This window comes from Elephantulus edwardii, unplaced genomic scaffold, assembly GCF_000299155.1.
Source record: "Elephantulus edwardii isolate Elephantulus edwardi_28Jun2011 unplaced genomic scaffold, EleEdw1.0 scaffold00302, whole genome shotgun sequence".
Classification (NCBI taxonomy): Eukaryota; Metazoa; Chordata; class Mammalia; order Macroscelidea; family Macroscelididae; genus Elephantulus; species Elephantulus edwardii.
Genome location: NW_006400052.1, coordinates 1,854,211 through 1,867,837, shown reverse-complemented (window position 1 = coordinate 1,867,837; position 13,627 = coordinate 1,854,211). Strand labels below are relative to the sequence as shown.

Genomic DNA, 13,627 nt, shown 5'->3' with positions numbered 1-13,627 from the left:
CCATTTTGCATAATATTTCATGAGTTCTTTGTTTTTCAGTGCTGCATAATATTCCATTGTGTGAATATACCACAGCTTCTCTATCCATTCTTTTGTTGACAGGCACTTGGGTTGCTTCCAGCTCTTTGCTATTGTGAACAAAGCAGCAATAAACATGGGTGTGCATATAGCTGCTTAGGTGGCAGTTATGGTCTCTTTTGGGTATATTCCCAGCAGTAGAATTGCTGGGTCAAATGGTATTTCTATTTCAACTCTTTGAGAAAGCCCCATTACTGCCTTCCAAAGTGGTTGTAACATTTTAAACTCCCACCAACAGTGAATAAGGGTTCCAGTCTCTCCACAACTTTGTCAGCATTTGTTGCTTTCTGCTCTGTTAAATTTTGCTATTCTTAGTGGGGTGAGATGATATCTCATAGTTGTTCTGTTCTTGCTCTGTTCTGATGACTGCTTCCTGGCCCAAGTATAGGTTTTGCATGAACACATGAAATGTCCTGGGATTCCCACTCTTCTGAAGGTTAGTTAGCCACAATTTTTGGTGATCCACACAGTCAAATGCTTTTGCATAGTCAATGAAACACAGATAGCACTTCTCTGCTACTCTCTGTTTTCAGCCAAGACCTATCTGACATTGGTTATGATGTCCATAGTGCCACAGCCTCTTCTAAACCCAGCCAAACAACAGACAGGTCTTTAAGGTGATGTCTTTAAGGTGACCTATAACTCCAGAAAGGACTCGCTCAGAAGAGCAGCATGTACCCAAGGATACAGCCCAAAGGAAGGAAGGGATAGGGGAGGGATAATGGAAGTCAAAACTACAGCAATATCACAGGTATTGTAATTCATGTTATAAAAGATGTGTGTGAATGATTTCATGAAAAAAAAAAATACGGTCTGGAAAAAGCACCATTACCAGAATAAAGAAGTATCAAGCTGCAACGAAAAAAAAAATGGTCTGTAAACTTTTACTCAAATCACAAGAAGAGGTAAGTCATTAAAAGAAACAATATTAAGGAATACCATTATTACAGACATCTTTCCAGTTATCCATCTCCTTAATTTTCTTTAAGCAATCTTTGCAAACTTTATTGCACTGGTTACATTCCTCAAATTATTTCTTTTTTTAAAATTTATTTTATTATTTTTGTGTGAGTGTACTGTCAAATCAGATCTGACTGGTACAGGATTGTCCCTCCTTCCCCGGCAGAGCATCTGGTGGATTCGAACCTCCTCAAATTATTTCTAAGTAAGTTTTTCTTTATCTTCCCCCCCCAAAAAACCGCCAAACTATTGGTTTACATATTTTTATTGGGAAATGTTTGTATCGGTGTAAATTCACCTCATTGCTGTCGAGTCAAAACCGACTCGTGACTGGTCCTCCATTGAGATTTTGGTAGGCTGCTAATTTCCTGAGAGTTTGCCCTATTTCTCTCTGGGTTCTTCTGGTCGATTCAACTCTCCAGAGAGGCACCAGCTCTCTACATACTGTGCCACCAGGGTTCTTTTGTATAGGCATGTTGTTGTCAGAAATGACTCATAGCTGAAATTCCAAGAGGTTTCCACAGGCTATAAATTACACAGAAGGAGATTGCTTATGTTTCTCTTGAGGAGCACCTGGAGGACACAAACTACCTCTGGTTTAGGGTCTGCCTCTTGCGGGGTGGGTGGGGTGGGTGGGTGTCTTCTCTACCTTTTTGCTTTGGTTTGTTTTGGGTTTTTGTTAACAAAGTCCATGGTCTTTGTTGACTTTTTTGTTGTTATTGTTTTCCTGTCTCCTTGTGATAATTTAGGGAGCTTTGGAGGCCTAGTCAAAAGTCACACCTATAAGGGGTTCAAATCCACCATTGGCTTCTTGGAAAAAAACACAGGCAAGCTCTGCCCTTGTGATTTACTGCCTTGGGAAACCAGTGGAGCAAGCAATCATTCTGACTCAATAGCCATGAAATGGAGTGATAATTTAGAGTGTGAACCTTCTAGTCAGTTTGGAGAAATGACGGTAGAGGAAGTTCCATTACAAGTCTTTCCAGTCTGTCATCATGGCAATCACTCCAAAAACATTTTTTTTTTGTTTGTTTGTTTATAAACAGGAGTTTTTTTAATGTTGGGTTTTTTTTTAAACACTCATATCTATTTATTGGAAGGGGTGAGATAGGCCGCACTCCCCTCACGGTCCAGCCTGTTCCTCGTCACTGCTTCCTGAACCCTGCGGCTTCATCACGTCCTGCAGATCCTGGGAGAAGGGATCGAAGATGATGCTCAAACGTGTCATCTGGACACAAGACCAGTCTCACCGGGGCCGGTCCTGGGCACTCGCGTCTCACTGGTGAAGCCACACGCGAACAGCGTCTCTTCGTCGTCCTTGTCCAGGAGCTGCTCAGGGGGAGGCTGAAGGAAGCCCTCGATGATGCACTTCAACTCCAACACGGTGCTCGACTCCCTGGCGTAGGTGAAGATTTTGGTCTCGTTGCATCGAATCATCAGAAATACGTCCATTATAGCGGTTGTTTCTATCTTTCGATCTCCCAAAAGGTATTTAAGAATCAGGAGTCAGACAGCCGAGACCTCGTCTGCCCTGGAGCACAGGCCCCTTCGCACAGTCACCGCCGCCGGTTCTCACCCGCCACCCCCAGGTCACCATGGATGATGACATCGCTGCGCTCAGTCGACAACAGCTCTGCGTGTGCAAGGCCGGCTTCGCGGGGGACGGCCCCGGGCTGTCTTCCCCTGCATCGTGGGGCGCCCTTGGCACCAGGGCGTGATGGTGGGCCTGGGTCAGAAGGACTCCTACGTGGGGGACCAAACCCAGAGCAAGAGAGGCGTCCTGACCCTAGGGCACCCCGCTGAGCGCGGCATTGTCACCAGCTGGGACACATGGAGAAGATCTGGCACCACACCTTCTACAACGAGCTGCGTGTGGCCCCTGAGGAGCCCCCTGTGCTGCTGACAGAGGCCTCCCTGAACCCCAAGGCTAACCGGGAGAAGATGACCCAGATCATGTTCGAGACCTTCAACACCCCTGCCATGTGCGTCACCATCCAGGCCCCGCTATCCCTGTCCGCCTCTGGCCAGACCACGGGCATCGTGGTGGATTCCGGCCACGGGGTCACTCACACGGTGCCCATCTACGAGGGGTACGCCCTCCCCCACACCCCCACACGGTGCCCATCTAAGAGGAGTCCGCCCTCCCCCACACCCCCACACTGTGCCCATCTACAAGGGGTACACCCTCCCCCACGCCATCTGCGTCTGGACCTGGCTGGCGGGGACCTGACCGACCACCTCATGAAGTTCCTCACTGAAAGAGGTTGCAGCTTCACCACAGCGGCCGGGCGGGAAGTAGTGCGTGACATCAGGAGAAACTCTGTTAGGTTGCCCTGGACTTGGAGCAGGAGATGGCCCCGGCGGCTTCCTCGTCCTCCTTGGAAAAGAGCTCGGAGCTGCCCAAGAGGCGGGTCAGCACCATGGGCAGTGAGCTCTCCACCGCCCCAGGCCCACTTCCAGCCCTCCTTCCTGGGCCTGGAGGCTTGTGGCATCCACGAAACTCCCCTCAACTCCATCGTGAAGTGTGATGTTGACATCTGCAAGGTCCTCTACACCAACACAGAGCTCCCACTGAACGCAGGCATCGCTGGCAGGATGCAGAAGGAGATCAAAGCGCCGGGCCACAGCACGACGAGGTCAAGATCATCCCCCCCTGAGCGCAGATCCTCCGTGTCCATCCTGGCCTCAGGTCCACCTTCCAACAGATGTGGGTCAGCAAGAAACAAATGCTTCTAGGCTACTGTTTAGTTGCGTTACACCCTATCTTGATTAAAAAACCACAAACACACCTAACTTGCACAGAAAAAATAGAGATGAGAACTGGCGTGGCTTTATTTGTTACTTCCCCCTCCCCGCCCCCGTGCTTGACTCAGGATTTAAAAACTGGAGCGGTGAGGGTGACTGCAGTTGGTGTGGAGCGAGAATCCCCCCAGTTCTCCAATGTGGCCCAGGACTTTGATCATACATTGTTCTCTTTTTTTAAAAATAATCATTCCAAATAATCGCAACATGGAGATGTGACAAGAAGCTCCTGCTTTTCCAAAAGCCTCTCTCTCCCTTGCCCCAAGCAGAAGAGCCCTGTCCCCGACCGGAGTCCACACACAGACAGGGGTGGCAGGGAGCATTGCTTTTGTGTAAATTATACCTAATCCAATTTTTTGTTGTGGTTATTTAAAAAAAATCTTCCACCCTAATACTTGGTCTTTAGTTTTTGTTTTCAGTAGTCAGTCATTGGAGGCCTTACTTTTTGGAGGCCCTTGCCCTTCCCCCCAACTCTAGAACTATGAAGGCTTTTGGTCTCCCTGGGGTGGCTGAGATGTGGAGGCAGCTGGGGCTTGACCTGTGCACTGACTTGAGACCAGATGAATATAAGTGCATGCCTTAAAAAAAAAAGAATCAGGAGTCTGTGATGTTTTCATGTTCTTGTGATGGTGAATAATATTACTGTAAACATTGGTACAAGTTTCCATTTGAGCCTCAGTTCTCATTTTCTTGGGGTATATTCCAAGAAACGGAATAGCTGGGTCATATGGAATTTCTATGTTCAGCTTTTTGAGGAAGAGCCAAACTGCCTTCCAGAGTGGTTGTACCATAGTACAGTCCCACCAAAAATGTAAAAGAGTTGCTATCTCACCACATCCTCTCCAAAATTTATTACTTGCTGTCCTGTTAAAAATTTGTCACTGCTACTGGAGTAATGAGGGAACTCTCAGCAGTAAAGAGTGGTTTCTAGGCAAAATATCACCATGGTTAAGGTGAAGCACTGTACAAATCCAACAGCCACACAGGATTACTGAGCAACTGTACCTCCACTTCAAAGAAACTTGCATCAACGCATCATCCATAGATTAAGCAGGTTCTTAATTTTATTTCCTTTACCCAGCTGCAAGCAGAGTAATTAGAACGATTTTGATGGGTTAGAGAACCCAAGTTAATCACAACTCGTGAAACTAGAACCTGGGTCACAGGACTTAGAATTCCAAAGGTTGAAAAGCATTTTCCTTAAGTCACATCAGGAATTAGAATGAAATAACAGCCCCTAAATTGTTGAATCTAAGGTTTATGGCCAGTTTCTTCAGAAGTACTATTTTTGGTCTTGCATGTTGTTTTTGATTGTCTTCAAGTCGAGCACAACTCATAGTGACCCTATGAAGAAAAGGCCTGAAGCCTTTCTATAAGTATCGACATTTATCAAAGTTCATAGAGTTCCCGGGGGCATGTTGTCTAGGAAGTGGATGCCCAGATGTCCAACCACAAACAAATGGATTGAGAAGCTGTGATACATTCATACAGTGGAATACTATGCAGCACTCAGGAGCAATTATTTTGTAAATTACTACCTAACTTGTGAGGGACTGGAGAGCATTATGCTGAGTGAACTAATTCAGGACCACAGGGACAAATACTATATAAAACTATTACCGTAGAATGAGTATGAGGATCCAAGGCGGTGGGTGGAAGGGTGGAAATAGAGGGGTGAGGATGGGTGTGGCGGGGTAGAGTGTTAATCATAAGGTTGCAACAATTTGATGGGTGGGTGGGGTGAAGGAAATGAGAAGGATCTTTTGTGAAAAACAATGTATTCAAACTTTGTAAATAAATCAGAATAAAATAAAAAATTTAAAAATTTTAAAAAAGAGGAAAAAATGGTGAGTGTCAAGAAGGAAAAAAAAAAGAATCAGGAAATGCCACTCATTTCGTAAACAGATATTACTCCAGACGGGTCATCAATTGTTCTGTTTGAAATATTCCCAATTTCTGATTGAGAAATTTAGCCATATATTGAGATAACTATGCTATTGCTTTGTCTTTTATAAAGGAAATCGTAAAATACTTGGAAAACATAACAAGAAGTCTGTTTACTGCAATCTCCAGTTGACTTCAGCTTTAATAGAAAACCTCAGTTCCGTGCAGTCAGAATCAGCTTCGTAACTGACCCTGCACTGAGTTTCCCATCAACAGCACCAAAATATTAGATACAAGGTCAGACATGGCCCCCCTAGTCTACTGCACCCACTCCCACCAATAACTAGGTCCCTCATGTATTACAAAAGTTGTGGGGCTGATTACAGAAATAGGTTGTGGTAGGTTGCAGGGGAAGGCAAAAGATGTCATACAGTGAAATTCCAGGTTCAGTCCAGCAATACAAATGCAAGAAGGATCTGGTTTCCTCAGTGATCCAGCAAGCATCATCTATGGCAATCCCAAGTCAGTTCTTCCTTTAATCATCAGAAGTAAAACCTTTAACTCTGGCTCTGACCACAGGGCTTCATTAGGCTACACCTTGCCACAGTCTCTCCACAGTCTAGTCAGCCCACTCTCTTATGTTGGCTTCACAACTGTTGATTATTTAGAAGATGCTGACCAATGGCGAACCATGTGTCTGCAGTTGAGGCAGCTGGTGACTGTGACCCCAGAGGAGCTAAGGGTGGCAGGTGGAGTCTCAAAAATTCATTTAACTTACACATCTGGCCATGTGTCAGGTATAAAATAATGGCAGAAAAGCCATTTTCAAAAGTCCTAACACCAGTGCCATTCTCTACATAGCAGGTCTCTAGAGCCTCCTGAATCATCAAACTGGACCACCAGAGTTTAATAGTAGTTAGGTTGAAATCCTTAAGTGTGGGACTGCCAGAAAGGGAGAAGAGGGAGGTAATGGAGTAGTTGGGTGAAGAATGTAGCAACTGGGGGGCATTGAAGAAAACCAGGGGCAGTCAAAGCAGAAACTGCCATTTAAAGAAGTTCTACAACTAAATAGAGAAATAGCGTTTCCCTGAAGGATATACCGCATTAGCATGGGTTTTTTTCTTAAGAAAGCTTGGAGGAAGGGTGGAGAATAAAAGGGGAAACAAAACTGAGGCAAAGAGGAATCTTACTTGCAACACCAGTACTGAGGATTTTGCAGTTCCCAGCTGGCACTGAAGAAAGAAGAGCCATTTCAGAAAAAATTGTTTGGAATCTTCTGAGAGTTCTGTAGAAAAGCTGTACCTCTTCTCATCCCCAAACCTACTCTGACCAAGGTCTGACCAAGGCATCCAGTTAAGAAGATTTCCAGGTAGGTGAAAGGGACTTATGCAGGTGGATGGGAAAGGTCCAATGGATGTGGATTAAGAGGGGACAGGACTGGAGAGTGTGACAGCGTGGAGAATTTAGGAAGAAATTTAGAGATTCTGGTGACTCTCCAAAGGTTGAGGATAATTATATGCAATTTAATTTCCTCATATAAAGTGTCATAGAACTGTAAGTCAAACTTAGCCTTTCAGTGAAGGTTTTCCACACTAATGTTGGGTCTTATGTTTTGGAGAGGGACATCATGTTTGGGAGAGTGAAGGGACAGCGCAGGAGAGGAAGACCCTCGATGAGATGGATAGATTCTGTGATTGGGGTAGTGGGAATGAGTGTGTCGGAGACGGCGAGGTTGGCACAGGATAGAGCAGCATTTAGGGCTCTTGTACATAGGGTCGCTATGAGTCGCAAGCGACTCGACGGCACATAAAAACAACTGGTATTTAAAAATTTTGTATTAAAACTGACATTGGGGTTGGGGAGAGAATGAGAAAGATGGGATAAATAATGTCTACTGCATTGAAACAGATGAGGGAGAAAACTGTTTAAAAGGGATATATGATTGTGTATTATTGTCATGACAGGAGTCCAGAACGAAGGATGCATAGTGGACTGGACCTGGGGGGAGGGGTTGTATAACAATGAAAGAATTTTTCTTTTACTTCAAAGAGAAGAATGAACTGGTGGAGGGGGAGAGGTGGACAGGGAGAAAGTGCAACAATGAATGACTGGAAATCCAAAGTCTGTAAATTTTCATTAAAATTAATAATAATTTAAAAAAAAAACAACAAAAAAACCCAAACTCACTATGCCCATATGGGCCATCTTTTAAAAACCGTTGCTAGCACTCTGTTCACATGACAGGAGCTGAGGGTATTGTGAAAGAAACTGTTGGTCTGAGGAGAGTGCCTGTAGGGTGCAGATGGATAAGGGCTTGGCTCTGAATGGAGTAGTGGAAGGTCAAAACTACACAGATGGATCGTGGTGAAAGGTTAGGTTGGAATCTCCTTCTGAAAAATAGAGTCTGCAGCCTGGGGGAACTGGTGGCTGATGGTCTGTTTCTGCAGCTGGGCTATCTGTGTGCACCTGTCAAGCCTGCTTCTCTCTCTTTTTGTTGTTCTGTGACTGGGTGAAATGTTATCTCAAGAGACTTCCTGTTCCTTTGAATCTGAACTCTTTCATCCTGTAAATAATAGTCCTGGGGGGAGTGTTACCTAAATGACAGTTGATCTGGACCATTTTAAACCCCTACTTCCAAACCTTTCTTTATCCAGGCAGGAGTTCCTCTCAGCTACAGATTTTATATAGAACCCGTTCCATTCTCCAACCAAAATGTAGTTCTCTAGAATTCTCATATGACCCTCTTCTGTGACCATTTTCCTATATCAGACTTCAGGGCTGACATCTCTACTTTGTTGTTTTTCCATCCTCCCTTCACAACAGGATTTGCATATACAAACTTCCCACAGTTTGTACCACTTCTCCACCCCACCCTGTCCTACAGAGAAGTTCTCAAAGCTCCCCCTGCCAGACTCCTTCCCACTGAGGCTCAGATCACTTAGCCCACACCCTTCCCCCATCGAAGAAGATGCCACCTCCCATGTCAGCCCTCTGCTCTCCTCAAGGTCCAGAACAAAGACCTTGAGCCCAACCTGAGAAGAAAAGGAACCATGTACTGGGCAAGGAGACTACAAAACTTTAATACATGGGAATATATTTCTTTGCTCTGTTGCCAAAGTCCTTTTTCTCTTATGCATGAATATTTAGGGAAATAACACTGAACTGAGTGTTGAGCATAAATTTATGTCTTCAGTGGTCAATAATGACAGAACCACAAGAGTAACAGGTGAGAAGAAATAAAAAGAGAATGGTGTCCTTCAAAGAATGACAATTCTTTTTACTTTCATACCCATTACTACAATTTTTATATAATTGTTGTAAGTACACCTGTGAGGGTCATAGTTGTAAATCATCTCATCCTCTTGGTGCACTGGCTAACTCCACATGTCTTTCTGATAGAGCCAGAGCTGATGGTACAACAGTCCCTCCACCTATAGTCCCAAACCTGGTGGGGACACAAGTGGCAGAACTAGTCCTGGAACTAGTCCTTGTGGATGGTGATGACGGGGCCCTGGAGAACCGGGTCATCAGGAAAAGGCTCCATGGCAGAGACGCAGAGAGCACAGGGGGCTGCCTGATCATAGCTGGCAGTACCACAAGCACCAACTTCTCAAAAAAGACTTGTGACACTGTTTGTGAAGATGTCTGGATGATACTTCAATCTAGGCACTTCCAAGATCATTGATTTGCAACTGCACTAAGTGCTAATTGGTGACAGCTCAGTCTTTTTAACACAAGATTTGTAATGATGTTTCTTGAAGGTGTTGTGAGGAACTCTGAAGTAGAATTGGGGTAATCTCCATGAATATAGTGTTCCATTTCAGAACTATCTGGGCGGATCTCACTGCTGTGGAGTAGATTAGAGAGTAGAAAACAACTTTTTCCAAGGCTATAAATATTTTTCTTTCATGATTTGTTTTTTATTGTTTTTTTCTTTTAATTTTTTTTTTTATTTTTACGTGTACCGTCAAATCAGATCTGACTGGTACAGCAGGAGATTGCCCCCTCCTTCTCGAGCAGAGCATCTGGTGGATTAGAACTGTGTACCTCTGGGATTTTATTGGTTGTTTTAAGAGGCATAACAGAGACTTTATGAACAACCTGTACACAATTCTTGATGTATGTACCAAAAATCTAAAAAGCCATGTAGTTATAATTCTTTTCTAAATTCCAGTGACTTTATAGCTTTAAATTTGGAGGAAAAGATTCATAAAAAAGAAAATAAGTACTAATATCTTCAATTGTTAATAAACTGTCACATCATTAAGTCCCACTAATATGCAATTTACTATCACACACATGACACATGCAAATAATTTTCAACTATTCACAGTACGTATAAAAGTTATTAGGAAAACTGGACTACCAAGACCAAAGATGTTACAGAATCCACACAGTTCTGGGAGAAAGCTTTGAGGAGGGAGTGGTTATGTTTAAGAAGAGATTTTACTAAACAATGTTCTAATTTATGTATTATCTAAAAAACACAGAAAATAGACTTAATTTAAAATGTTCAAATCATAAATGCATAACTAGGACTCCAAATTGCCATTAACTATGCTCTGTATTATGGGATAAAATCCAAAGTCCCCCACAATTGTAACGTTTCACATTTTCTGGTTTTACCAAAAATAAACACCAGCAAATTATCTCACGTTTAAAAAAATACGCTTAAAAAAGGGTTGAAGTGGGATTTCTTTCTTCTTAAAAATGTTTCTAGAGCTACTAAAAAAGCTTGCATTTCCAAATAATTGATAAGAATATTCCTCTGGATTGTACGAGAAGGGAGATGCAGGGACCACTGATAACACATGGTAGACAAATAACCAGACTTGGCTTCTTTTTCTCCTGCTTCATCAGAGGCTGTATGCTCTTCGTTTTTAGTTTCTCCACTTTCTGCACGTAAATTTTTAGTTCCTTGGTTGGCCACTTCAGCCTGTTTTCTCTTTGCTCTACTTTTCCATTGTTTGCACTTTTTGGTCAGAAGACTTCTCCTTTCCTGCTGCCTTTTTGGGTTTCGTTTCCACTTTTGCAGATGGCTTTGCTGACAGCCTCGCTGATCTCTTTCCTCTTGGGCTCCTCCTTCTCCGACCCTTTGGCAGAGCTGACCTTCCTCTTCTGCATCCTGGCAGCTAGGAGGGTTCCTGCTGCTGCCTGTGGACCCGCACACAGAACATTTGCAAAGCTGGGTTGCTCTGGCACTGGCTCTCTGCCTGTCGCTGAGACCCGCCAACACTATAAATCTTAAGGAGTGGAGACTATCTTTCTTTCTCCTGTGATTGTGCTGATGGATTTGCAGGGACAGAGCCCCTAACTCAGAGAGATAATGGAGTTGACTCCTTAGCGTGATCTGCTAAGCAATGGTTGTCATCTGGCAGCTATAGGAACGCCACAACTTAACTACATCTTAAAACCTAATTAGAGGGAGGATCTAGGTTTTCCTTTATCCAATTTCAATGGCTAAGCAGTGAATAGAACTTTCCAGTGTGTTCTGAGCTGGAGAGTTTCCACTGAGTTTGTAAACTCTTTAGGAAAGACTTATCTAAATCCTGGTCTCAGGAAACTTCCTACAGGGGACCCTGATATTTGGGAAGAGTCCCACAGCATTGGTGTGGAAATGAGGGCCACCTAGACTGGGAGCCAGGATGGAGAGGTGAGGAGAGAGGGTGTGGACAGGAAGACCTGGAGGGAGAGGCCGAGGCAGTAGCAATGAGGACTTAGGGTGGGTGGAGGAGCACCAGGATGCCCTCTGGGTCTGCTGATCACTTCTGCAAATTTTGATGCCCTCTTGCAGAAATGTTGTTGTTGTGTACCATAGACTTGGGACTGATCCATAGCTGACCCTCCAGCTGGTTTTCAGAGGCAGTTAATCACATGGGAGGAGACTGCTCATCCTTCTCCCACAGAGCAGCTGGTGGCCTCAACCCAAGGGTGCAAATGAAACAAACTAAAAAGGACTTCCATATTCTATTAAGTGAGGAACAGTGGAGCAGTGGCTGCCAACTAAAGGGTGCATGGAGGACCTTCCAGGAACTTCCTGGGAGAAAGGAGTGCCAGTCAGCTTCCTTAAAGGTACACCTTTAGCCATCCCTTCCAGGCTGTCTTAGAGTGTTTCTGTGAGTTTGAAACCACTGTTGACAGTAAGTTTTATTTGGTGTTGAAACCTTACAGAAGTGCATTTGTAAAGAAATTGTTCTGGAAAGGTCAACAACCCTGGCTGCTTGGGAGAAAGATGTGGCAATCAGTTCTGAAAAACCTTTTCATCCTTGGAGACCCTATAATACGGTTCTGCTCTATTCTACGGGCTGCAATGAATAGGCATCAACCCAGCGTGTAAGTGGAAAGTCACTAGACAGCTAAGGGTTAACTGAAGGTCTTGGACTTCAGTTGAAGATGTGTAATTTCAACATCTAGCCACTTCATTTTTACTAGAATAATATATTGTTCTGAGACACCAGCATGGTGATTTAGCTATTTTTATACCCCCAAAAGTCAATTTTATGATAAGTCCACAGGAATTGAAGAATTTTGAGACCAAATTAACACTGTCATCACAAAGTTCTTACCTGACTGGGACTGACAAAGATTATAAAGAGATCTATCTACCTGTGTAGATTGCTCTAAATTATTGAGGAGAAATGATGTTAGTCTGAGGACTAAGTTCTGCCTTATTCAGGCCAAGTTCTTTTCAGTCACTTGCTATGCTGCTGAGAGCTGGACAGAAAATAAGAAGAAAAAGCGATGCCCTTTAACTGTGGTTCTGGAGAAGAGTACTAATTATCCCATGGGACTGCCAAAAGATCAGATATGAGGTAGTCAGAGTGCTCTTGGGAGGCAAAGATTATAAAACTTCATCTCACATAGTTTGGGTATGTTCTAGGAGAGCCTATTTTTTTGGAGAGGGACGTCATTGGATGACCCACTTTGGAAAGGGAGAAGGTCGATGAAAGAGAGGAAGACCCTCAACTAGGTGGATTGGGACAGTGACTGTGGCTCAAGTGTGTCAGAGATTGTGAGGATGGAAGAGGCTAGGATAGGGTTCAGATCAGTGTTGCTTTGAATAGTACTTGAGTAGATGACACCTAACAACAACAACAACAACATCTACCTGTGTGGGCAGCAGGGCTTCTCAGCCCCTGGACTAGTCTAGATAAGATCATTTCTCTTCCTTTCATGTCATTGAAGCCTTCCAGCAGGATGCCCCTCATAGAGAGTTCTTCTAGTCCACTCTTGTGTCCCCCACTACAAGTCTCTGTAGCTTCACAAGACTTTCTCCTGATCTCCACACTCACCACCTGTGTCATGCTCTACCCCAAATTTATCCCTGGTCAAGGTTTCCTTTCCCATTGCTATTCTCTGCTCAACATTCAGTCTCTCATCTTAGTCCTCGAGGCTTCTGTCTGTCCTCTGGGGAAGTTTCCGTACTTTCCCTCAAAGCAGAAAATACCATTTCAAGACACACACACACACACACACACACACACACACACACACACACGCTGATATTGCCAGGAGGTCCTGGAAGCTCCCTCAGGACTCTTAATAACAGAATTGCAGTCTTTGAAACCTCTCATTCTCTAAGTCACCACTAAACTCAAACCTCTCAGCACCCCACCTCACAGGGACATCCTCTCCACCTGGTCCTTTCATGGGTTTTCTCCAGCTTGAACCCATTATTCACCTCCTCAGAGAGGAGTCAGAAACTGTGTTCTATGCCTGAAAAGAAAGTCAGCATAGAAGCAGGCAGGGAGCCTGAATTTATTTGCTCAGTTTCTAGCCTGTGTTAGGCAAGAAAAAGTAATAAAACGATGGTTAAAAAAGAAGTTTGAGCACAGATAATCATGACACAGCAAAAGAATAATTCATTTTCTTTTTAAAAAATTGTTATTTACACAAAATTTTA

The 13,627-nt window shown here is 43.9% G+C and overlaps 2 pseudogenes; one reads left to right on the top strand and one right to left on the bottom strand.

The window, feature by feature from the left end:
- Positions 1-2,161: 2,161 nt before the first annotated feature.
- On the bottom strand, positions 2,162-2,490 carry LOC102854388 (annotated as a pseudogene).
- Positions 2,491-2,633: 143 nt separating this feature from the next.
- On the top strand, positions 2,634-10,972 carry LOC102853979 (annotated as a pseudogene).
- Positions 10,973-13,627: the final 2,655 nt, after the last annotated feature.